General features: G+C 39.3%; 1 long non-coding RNA gene across 1 annotated transcript; it reads right to left on the bottom strand.

Moving 5' to 3' along the window:
- Positions 1 to 5,451: 5,451 nt before the first annotated feature.
- LOC138403555 (uncharacterized) lies at positions 5,452 to 6,895 on the bottom strand. The gene is made up of 3 exons (XR_011237800.1): positions 6,774 to 6,895; positions 6,497 to 6,646; positions 5,452 to 6,244 (listed from the first exon to the last, which is right to left on the bottom strand). It is a non-coding gene; the product is annotated as an uncharacterized lncRNA (long non-coding RNA).
- Positions 6,896 to 8,703: the final 1,808 nt, after the last annotated feature.

Raw genomic sequence — 8,703 nt, forward strand, 5'->3', positions numbered from 1 at the left:
TGAAATAAAAATTTTTTACAAAAAGAATAAAAACCGACTTCGATACACAAACACTAAAAATTGAAAAATAATTTAATTTATTACCGAATATATTATGTATACAAGAGTTAATATAGTTCCATAATAATATTTTTTGGGGTCGGTGCCAATGAGGTGCCATTGTGGAGTCTCATAAAAATATGAAGTCTAGACGATTCGCGCAGCTAAAGCTAATTGGCACCGGCACCAAAAAGTATTATTATGGAACTATATTAAATCTTGTATACATAATATATTCGGTAATAAATTAAATTATTTTTCAATTTTTAGTGTTTGTGTATCGAAGTCGGTTTTTATTTTTTTTGTAAAAAAATTATCTTTATATTTACCGCCTGGAGGCAACGGGTTTGTGTAATTATGTGGAAAGTTATGCAGAAATATTTTATAGCTGATCGATAATGATACGTGTGATCATTAGGTAGGTACTTATGTTTTTTGCTTTGATTAATCAGAAGTTTTTATTGCGAATTTTAATAGTGTTGATTGACATTAAAACCTCAGCTGTAACAGGTCAGTAGATACGGCTGTCAGTCTGTTGATCATTTGGTGTCCGAGAAATCATTAAAAATGAAACGTGGTCCGGCCAATCACGTTCTTCGAACATAAAGTTGATCGCACACTACATCCTTTTTTTTTAAATTCCGTTACACAGTTACTTACAGGATATTACAATATTTTAGGAGAGTGTGTGACCTAGTTTTCCCCTTGCCATTTCACTATCAAACCTCTCGCCATCATCATTATCTATCACTCCCTAATTTATGCTTATATCTATACTAGTTAATGCTCGCGACTTCGTCCGCGTGAACTACACAAATTTCAAACCCCTATTTCACCCCTTTAGGGGTTGAATTTTCAAAAATCCTTTCTTAGCGGATGTCTACGTCACAATAGCTATCTGCATGCCAAATTTCAGCCCGATCCATCCAGTAGTTTGAGCTGTGCGTTGATAGATCAGTCAGTCAGTCAGTCAGTCACCTTTTCCTTTTATATATAGGTATATGCGTTCGTTGCGTGCGGCTCTCGGTGTAATGTGTGATCAGCTTTAATTGGGGAAATAAGGTGTTGTGTGCCGTTTGCGGGGAAATTGAGCGTGTTATGGATTCGTTTAAATGTTATTGTGGTGAAGAATGATTGCTATCTCGCTTCCGCGTATTGAACGACAACCTGTTTGTTTCGTGACAAATAGCCTTCATTACGCACTTTTTTTAAAATTCAGATACAAGTAGATTCAGTTTGACTGCAATCTCACCTAATGGTTAGTGATGATGCAGTTTAAGACGGAAGCCGTGTAACTTGGATGGGGTATACCAGTTTTTAATAAACCCTTGCCCCTTTGGTTTCTACACGGCATCGTACCGGAACGCTAAATCGCTTGGCGGCACGGCTTTGCGCTTGGGTGGTAACTAGCCACGGACGAAGCCGCCTACCAGACCAGACCAGAAATTTAGAAAGTATAAAATTCCAAATCCCTGCTAGGAATCGAACCCGGGAAATCCCACTAATATGACCGCAGAGCTTACCATTATACGCCAGGGAGGTCGCTTGAAGGATAATACCTTTCTTTTATTCTGATCATTTTCTTTTCTTTAGATGTTTTAACGGAGGAGGTCGGTACTATACAAGTGAAATCGACTCGCATGTACATGACACGTATCTTCCCAAGTAAGAGAAGATTCAACCGATAGAAGTCCACAGCTGGACATAGGTCTCTTGTAGCAACTTCCACACGCCACGGTTTTGCGCCGCCGCCATCCAGAGTTTCCCTGCGACTCGTCTGATGTTGTCCGCCCACCTAGTGGGGGGTCTCCCAAAGCTGGATCTGCTGCAAGATCTGATACCCACAAACCACTAAGTTAGAGGTCTGTGGCGACACCTCATAGTATACCTCGATTGCCATCTCCACCTGTCGCGGACTACAGCTAAGTAATGTTTATGTAATTCGTTGGAGAACCGAGAGACGCGTCGTATCGGTGTAAGACAGACCTACTAGCTATAGTATGCGACAGGTCGAGATGGCAATCGGGGTATGAGGCGGGAGGACGCCCCGCACACCCGCATGTCACCCGCGCTCGCCATCTCGGCCTGTTGTGTCTAGATATACTTACGGATCAAATAGATAACTTACTTTTTTGAAATCGGTTAAATATAGTTACCTAAGTAGGTATTCCTTTAATTAGTAGTTACATAAGTTGATCTGGTAAGCTACACACTAGACACTAGACAGGCTTAGTACATGGACTTACATTATTCAAGTTAACCTCGTTATAACCTAAGTGTCACTTGAAGGATTATGAACGTTAACAAGATTAGCGACAGGCCTTCGCTGGCATAAGGTGTCAGCAGTCAGCACACATATGGGATCGGAAAGGGATCGTAACCGTAACGCCTTTCGCCTCGCTGTCAACCAGGCGTCAACCTACCGTATGCACGTAACGAAAGCGTATCAGCAGCGCCCTACGTCAACTCGGCTACGGCTAGGCGACACCGCCGCCCGCTGGCTGACGTTAAGTGTAGCGCACGGTTATGTCTTGGTTTACAATACGTGAGTTGGCTATCATAGCCATAGCACTTGATGAAGAGGAAACACAGAGGAGGAGATGAAGAGGACAGGGGCAAGGGTGGACGAAGAGATGTGAGCTCGGGTACGGAGAGACGTAAGCGCGGGAATTGCAAGTTCGGAGCCTGTTCCGAGGCGAGGCGATTACGTTATGATTCCGATTAGTGTGCGTTCCAGTAGGGAGTTTAATACAAATCATTCTGAACGGCTCGAGGCGATACGGTGACGATCCCTTTCCGAATTCCGATCCCATATGTGTGCTGAGATCTTTATACGGATACCTATATACCGTATACAATGCCTAATTCAAATGTTACATGTTTCTTTTGTATATTTATGTTTACTGCTAGACCTACTCGTGAGGATACCGGTACCGTATTTACCATAGGGGCAAACGGGGCCCGTGTGCAGGGCCCCATCGACAAGTGTGTGTCTGCTGCTTCTGTGAACATTTCAACTAATTATCACGGTTCATAGCTTGGTGACGGACGGACAGCGGTGTCTCAGTAATAGGGTTCCGTTTTACCCATTGGGTACAAAAAAAACGAACCCTAAAAGTACGTACATAGTCAATAAAGGTTGGTAATTATTGTAAATGCGTAATCACCAGCCATTACTGTAATTTGCACGATATGACTGCGCACTCGATAATAATATACCAATTAATAATGTATATGTCATAAACAGTTACATTAGCTTTCCATATGTGGCGATGTAGGCACGTAGGCAGTACCTACATGTAGCGTCGCCACTCGCCAGGCGTCCGGGTGAGGCCGGACACTGTCAGGCTTTTTGGTGGCATGTGCAGCCAAATTAGACGATGTCCAGCCTGTCCGGCTTTTGTTAGGCTTTTTAAATTTGACCATTTTTACATTTTGCAATAATAGTAGATAAATAAAGTAAAAGATGATGTTCATTAAAATAGGACTGGTTCATTCATTAGAGCTTCGTTTAATTTTGTTTTCCATTGCAAATTGCAATAGAATGAATGATTATTGAAAAAGACTGATTCATTTAATTTTGTTGTTGTTTCGTTAGAATTTCAGGTAAATGATAAAAAGCCTTTGTCGTGTTATACCTACTAAGACAAAAAAAATTAGGTTGTCCGGCCTTTTTACCCAAATGTCCGGCTAAACTGACTAGTCAGTTTGGAGACCTGGCAACCCTACATTGGGTGTAATGTAATTACGATCGACAAGCTAGGTATATCACGCATGACATGGGCGATTGGCGTCAAGCGTGATCTATTTATCCGTGGCCGAGTCATACAGCGTGTAAAGGAGGTACTGATAAGTGAAAACATGTGTGCAATTCACATGTGGTGGAAGTGAAACCTTCAGAAAACTAGACTTTGAGAGAATGACACGAATGCATAGTATCATTCTACTTCCTAGACACTAAATATACAAAAGGAAAAGGTGACTGACTGACTGATCTATCAACGCACAGCTCAAACTGTTGGATGGATTGGGCTCTTTGGTATGTCGGCAGATAGCTAATATGACGTAGGCAATCGGTAAAAAAGGATTTTTGAAAATTCAACCCCTAAGGGGGGAAATACAGGGTTGAAATTTGTTTAGTCCGCGCGGACAAAGTCGCGAGCATAAGCTAGTACATCTATAAATTCATCAATTTACGGGTCCCGCGAAATTTACCAGGTTTTTCCTCTTGTACGATTTATAGCAAAACGTCACATATTGTTTGTCGGTCTCAACGACAGAGACAATGCTCTCCGAAACCGCCATCTCATTCCAAAGGTTGATGTACAATATAATTTCTACCACTTGCGGTACTACATGACACCGTGGATGAAAAGTGAAACACTTATATTTATCTTATTATCTTTGGAAGCTCTAGATAATTATAGTGATATGTATATAGGTATATAATATATTTATATATATTTGTGTATTATTAGAATGTACTGTGTATGTACTATGTAGTCTAATTTATAATAATTAATATAGCTAGGGCCATTTTGGGCTGCCGCACCAGCCCGTGCTTTCGTGATTCCTTTCGTCAAAGGTTGCCTGGAAGAGATCGCTTTAGCGATAAGGCCGCCTTTGCATGCTACAGCTATTAGATTGAGATCCTGTATTGTGTTTTTTCAATGTTTAATTTGTGTTGTGTGCAATAAGGTGTAAATAAAAAATTAAAAAAAAATTTTTTTTTTACTGATAGCAAGTTCTGTATGTAAAGTAAAGTAAAGTAAAATATTATGCTTTATTGTACACCAAAACCAAAACAATAGACATATGACAAAGATAGCATGTATGTGTATATTATTGTGTGTCAAAGCATGTCGCTTACGCGTTCATAGACTAACTTATGCTCGCGACTTCGTCCGCTTGGACTATACAACATTCAAACCCCTGTTTCACCCCCTTAGGACATGAATTTTCAAAAATCCTTTCTTAGCTGATTCCTACGCCATAATAGCTATCTGCATGCCAAATTTCAGCCCGATCCGTCCAGTAGTTTGAACTTTGCGTTGATAGATCAGTTCAGTCAGTCAGTCAGCCAGCCAGTCAGCAGTCAGTCAGTCACCTTTTCCTTTTATATATTGAAAACCAATACATCCAATTACAGCCAATGAGAATGATGTGATCATTGCAATGTAATCGTAGTTCCGTGTACATGTTTACATTCCGCTAATTAAAATGTGCGGATTTCTTTTTTATTACCTTTTTATACTGAAGTGGCATTTCTACATATTAATGCGACTTGATACCAAATATTGTGTAGGTAGCTATGGACGCATTATTCACTGGTATTTTGGGTGTGGAAATGGAAGCCTAAGGAAAACACGTGTTGACTGGTTTTTGACAACACGGCTTCTCGGTAATATATGGGCATTTTTCAAAAAAGTTGTCGGTAGCGTAATAGGAATTCCACATAAATAAAAATTTAGTTTTGCCTTAAAATGTAATTATATTGTAAATATATAGTATAAACTATATAAAAATAGTAAATTTTATTAAAAATAAATGTAATAATTGGGAATATTTTCATTTTTAACTTGATACCACCCAATTGAAGTTCCATTACGTCACTGATTTTTTATTGGATTTCCAGGGAAATAAAACAAGTTATACATTAATTATCTTTAATGTCGAAAAATTAACCAAATCAGCCTTCTAAAAATAATTAAAACTAAACATATAACATCAAATTGAACTGAAGTTTTTAACAAAAATGTTCTTTAACGCTACTTTTGGATGTTTTGTACTAAAGAATTTTGTTAAAACACTGACTATTTTCTTATAAATCTTTTAATATTAAATTGTGACAAATAACTAATTATTTAATAACATTTCTAAACATAAAAATATTTATATATCTCTGACTTTATAGCCATTTCTCTAAAAATAAACCTTTATCAAAAATGGGACAGTGACGTATAGTGGAATACAAAATCGCGTTTAGGAAACATAAGGCATCGTGCATAATTGGTCAAAAAAGACAAAAAAATAGCATTACAAATCAAATATTATTATGTAGCTAATCATCACAGTAATATTATAAAACGAGAAGTTTCGTTTGTTACAACCTGCAGCAAAAACTGCTGAACCGATTGACATCTCTTGATCCCGAATATCCCGCAGGATAGAAATCTTTGCAAGTGAAATAGTGTGGGCTGGCTATCTAAGACGTAAATTAAATAATTATTATAACATATATTCTATAAAGTTTTTAAATTATAAAATTTAAAGAATATAATATACTGGCTGGTTCATTTGAGTGGGTCAGTAAGGGGAGGTCCTGGAACCGCTGTAGCTATGAGAAAACGTTTTTAGGAGACCATCCGTTATTTTTGAAATAATTAACATCCGCAATATTTTTACAGCGGTTTATATAGCCTAACACACCAGAATACATCATAGGTTAAAAACATACCTCTATCTTTTTTATGTTGGTTTAAATGATGATGATGATGACAATCCAACTTCCTATGAAAACACCTTTATTGTTCCATTACGTTACTTTTCAATTCCATTCACGCGACTGTGGTTCACGGTAGCGTAATGGCGGTGACGTATACCACCCCTTAAAAATTCAAAATCAATATTACATATTAATAATCAAAGGTAGACTGATTTAATTTTACTTTCCAAATAAAGAATAACAAATCTCTTTAATAACATACAAACACAAATGCGCAATCAAACCTTACCTATTAAAATCAGTATCGTTGGTGGAACAAATTTTTTGAACCAAGTCGAAGCAACCACTTCTGTTGCGTTTTTCTGGCGACTGCTTTTGTAAAATACAACACGGCGATTACCATAGACTAATAATGTTGCCAGTATTCTGAAAATATTTTGCAAATGGTGCAATTTTCATTCGAAGACCTCGAAAGGCCGGTAGCGTAAGCGGAAATTCCACTAACACCAAATTCACGGGACAGCAAATAAATTGTATTTTTTAAATAAAATTCTATCGTAATGTCTTTATTTAAGGGCTTTAATTTGAAATTAGTATCATACTTAACTACCTCAGTGTTCAAATATTCATGAAATATTTTTGGACGGTATAATTTTTGACTCTAAACTTGACAAGGTGTTAGTGGGACATATGTCAGAAGGTACTTCCTCTCTTTTATTTTTTGGTATTTTATGTTTTTAAAACTCTTAAACATGAAGTAACATATTAAATTATAAAAGATTAAATATTAAACAATATTGGTAAGCATAGACAATAGCTTGTTTTTTTCATAAAGTTTGATCAAATTACCATCAAAGTGGCCGGACAACGACTTTTATAATGGGACAACTTTTTTGAAAAACGCCCATATATATTTGTAGCCATTAGGTAGGTACCTATTGCTGGAAACTTTTGAATAATTTTGATTAGTCATAAAATAGTATATTGCTTGATTTTTATTTATGTGCTTAGGTATTTTATTGTTGTTGTTGTTTGTTTCGGATTGACTATGCTGCGTAGGCCCTACTGGCCGCTACAGCGTCACCGGGGGGGTTGGCGAGCGCGAAGCTCCGCCTGGGGGTGAGCCCTAGAGCTCGAAGAACAATTCAGAGTGATCGGGGGGCAACGCCATCCTAAGGGCGCCTCCTGCGAGGCTCGGACCACGGCTTAGGGTAACGTTGGGATGGGAGGAGCTGTTAATCTGATGTTTTGGTCAGTGGGTCCCCGGGGGCGTGACACATGGCCACGACCGGGTGACGTCAGGAATCGGGGACCTCGTCTTCGCCGGCGAAGACGCTGTAACTTTGTTTTGTGTAACCCTTCGAAAAAGGGGGCATTGTCGGTCATTATCTGGTCGTCGGGATCGTTAAGGACATGCTTAGGGCGTCTTTTATCGGGAGGATCATTTCTGTCGGGTGTGTACGTCGCGGCCCCGACTACTAATGGGTTGGGGTGCCTAATAGCTTTCTCAAAATAATTTTTTGAGAGCTGTTTGAAGTAGTACGCTATGGTCGGGAGTTGGAGGTCTCTGTGGAGATCCACATTGCGCACAAACCACGGAGAGCCCGTGGCCATACGCATGAACTTGTTTTGTAGGATTTGGAGGGGTTTGAGAAAGGAGGGCGGCCGGTGAGCAAATGCGATACAAGCATAAGACATTATTGGCCGGATGCACGTCTTATATAGCGTGACTTTATGTCGAATAGACATTTTACTTTTGGCACAAATCATAGGGTAGAGGCGATTGAGCACAATCGTTGCACTATTTCGGACTCTACGGATGTGTGCTGCAAAAGTCATCTTACTATCGAATGTTACACCCAAGTATTTGGCTTTCGAATGCCAGGGAATTGGACGGTCGTAGAGTGAGATTTCTTTTTGACGAAGTGAGTAAAGTCTAGTTTTAGACTTATTAAAGAGCACTGCTGCGCTCTTGTCCGGGTTTACCTCGATTCTCCATCGACGGAACCAGTGACCCAGTTCATTGACCGCCTTTTGGAGTCGAGATATTACTATGTTGTAATTTAAGTGGGAGCAGTATAGTGCGGTGTCGTCCGCGAACTGGGCTATGTGAACGTACGGAGATCTGGGGATGTCCCTGGTGTATAACGCATACAAAAGGGGTGAGAGCAGGGAGCCCTGGGGGACTCCAGCTCGGAGGGGTCTTGGAGAGGATAGAG

This window comes from Maniola hyperantus, chromosome 18 (genome assembly GCF_902806685.2).
Source record: "Maniola hyperantus chromosome 18, iAphHyp1.2, whole genome shotgun sequence".
Taxonomy (NCBI): Eukaryota; Metazoa; Arthropoda; class Insecta; order Lepidoptera; family Nymphalidae; genus Maniola; species Maniola hyperantus.